Source organism: Drosophila ananassae, chromosome 3L (genome assembly GCF_017639315.1).
Source record: "Drosophila ananassae strain 14024-0371.13 chromosome 3L, ASM1763931v2, whole genome shotgun sequence".
NCBI classification, from domain to species: Eukaryota; Metazoa; Arthropoda; class Insecta; order Diptera; family Drosophilidae; genus Drosophila; species Drosophila ananassae.
In genome coordinates this window covers 19,742,100-19,744,518 of record NC_057929.1, presented here as the reverse complement: position 1 = coordinate 19,744,518, position 2,419 = coordinate 19,742,100, and the positions used below count along the sequence as shown (strand labels likewise).

At 36.8% G+C, this 2,419-nt stretch overlaps 1 long non-coding RNA gene across 1 annotated transcript; it reads left to right on the top strand.

Annotated features, from left to right (window-relative positions):
- The first annotated feature begins 636 nt into the window (after positions 1-636).
- On the top strand, positions 637-1,651 carry LOC116656213. The gene is made up of 2 exons (XR_004311212.1): positions 637-734; positions 802-1,651. It is a non-coding gene; the product is annotated as an uncharacterized LOC116656213 (long non-coding RNA).
- The last annotated feature ends 768 nt before the right edge of the window (positions 1,652-2,419 follow it).

Sequence of the window (2,419 nt, the reverse complement as noted above, 5' to 3'; positions counted from 1 at the left end):
CTTGTTTTGACCCATTTAGAGTGCCCCAATCGAATCCAAATGTATGAACGACCCCCACTAACTTTGGAGGGTCGACCCACCCATGCTTGTGGTACCCCCCTAGGATCCCACAGGAGGGATTCTCCCTTACAAAAATATCACAAAATCACAGCATCTAAAAGTATGCTATGAAAATGTAACTCAAAACCTGTTGCTCCGCCCACCGCCTCTCCTCCTTTTCGTCCCTTGGTGGCCCCAGGGGGGTACCAAAGGGGGGTATGGGTGGGTATGGGTTCCAAGTCACTGCAAAATAAAAAGAAACAACTTCGTGGACCAGGCAGCTAAAAATGCTCCCCTCCAAGGAGTATAAGGAACACCACATCAGCTATCCACAATGAGATCCAAAAATGGGAGAGAGAGTATGGCAACTTCGCATCCAGCAAGCCCAGAGGATATTGCAACGTCTTCCCAATCTTACTGAACAAGTCGTGGTTTTCCTAGCCATCATATAAACTAGACCTAAAAAACATCAGAATATTAAATCGAATAGTAAGTGGAAACTGTTTTAAAAAAGCAACCCGTGCAAAAATGAAAGTTGTAAACAACATCACATGTAAAACCTGCGATAGTATCGAAAACGCATCTCATATAATCCTCAGCTATTCTAAAAACAATGCTACCAACCGTAATTTTCCAACACTTTTAAAATATAATATTATACACACTCGTGTCCTAAGACGGGAAAACATCGACAAGTAGAACATAACCGACTTTCTCATTAAAATTAATATTTAAATCTGATCAATGTCAAACAAACTCTAGGTTATCGTTTTCCTTGCACTAAGAGCGGCTAAATAATCTCACGACTACCTAAGACGTCGCGGAAACTTAAAACACAAAAAAAAAATTTGATTAAAAAATTGCAATGGCAAAGCAACATGTGAAAGGAAAAAAGCACAAATATTTCCGTTAGCTTGCTGATCAACTAGTAAATTCTCTGGGCACTACGTGGGAGAGCGCGCAACAGGGCGAAGGAAACCATCGGAAACGTAGAACAGTTTTCGGGTTACACATATAATAATCGTAATTTTTATAATCGTAATATATAATAACATTATATATCTATTTGAAGCTCTCAGCTACAACCAACAAACAATGCCACCCACATTTATGACAGCTACGACAGCAACCCGAATCGCGCCTGCATCCTTAGCGATCTAGCCTAGGACCGCGCACAGGACAATCCAAATTTTTGATTCTGACTTCGGGAACGACCAGTTATCCCGCAAGTAGTGGAGGAGGCCGGCTCTAAGTCAGGGGTGCCCAGTCCTATTGCTCTCGATCCTACGTTGGATATCACTTCCATATGGGAAAAGCAAAATCATATACGTGTACTGCTCCCAGCATAGGCAGAGACAAATTACAAGAACAATTTTGCATAGTTTTCCTATTGAATGAGGAATTTGCTGCCTCTGTCGCCGAACTGAGCAACAACACTTGGATAGTCTCAATGTTTTTCGGGCTAATGCGAAGTCATTTTGTTGCTGGATTGCCGAAAACCTTTTACTGCAAGAAATCACTGAAATCACTCATGTGTAGCTAGTTTACATATTGCTAAGAAGCTAAAATCATTTTTACATAATAAGTTTATTAAAACCGTTTGGTAAAATAAGTTATTTTAATTTTTTAATTTGGAAAATTGTTGGGCTAAGCAGCCACCAGATAAGAATATTGGAATATTTAGATATTAGAATATTGATAGAATATTGATAACACAGTGTTACAAAAATGACAAAAGTGAATGAACTTTTGAAGTGACATAGTAGGAATTGTTCATTGGGTCGAGTATATCACAAAACCATTTTTGAAATATTTCTAACACCCTCAAAATCTTGATTTATGGTTAAAAAACCGTTTTTCGGGACTTGTTTGCGCTTAAAAATTCCAGAACGCGTTTTTTTCAACCGATTTCAAAAGTTTTGGTGTTTTTTAATAGTGAAATGTTGTAGCTTTTTAAAAAACAATATATCTTTGATTTTGTTAAACAAAAAGAACAAAATTTTTACATCTGAAACTGAAGTTTTCGACTTTTGTTCGTGTTTTTCGGATTTTGATGCCAGTTTTTCGGTACAACTTACAAAAATTCTGTCATTTTTGCCACATATCAATGTTGTCTCATTAATTCTGAATAAAATGAGACAAATTTCATCAAAAAATAATGAAAATTGGTGAAGTTATAACGCTTTTCCCAAAAAAAGTCAATTCAACCTAGCGAGCGCTCCGGAGTAACAATGTGTATAAGAATAAGAGTATATTGCTTTCTTCTGACAAAAATTCTGTCATTTATGCCACATATTAATATTGTCTCATTAATAATGAATAAAACGAGACAAATTTCATTAAAAAATAATAAAAATTGTTGAAGTTATAACGCTTTTCC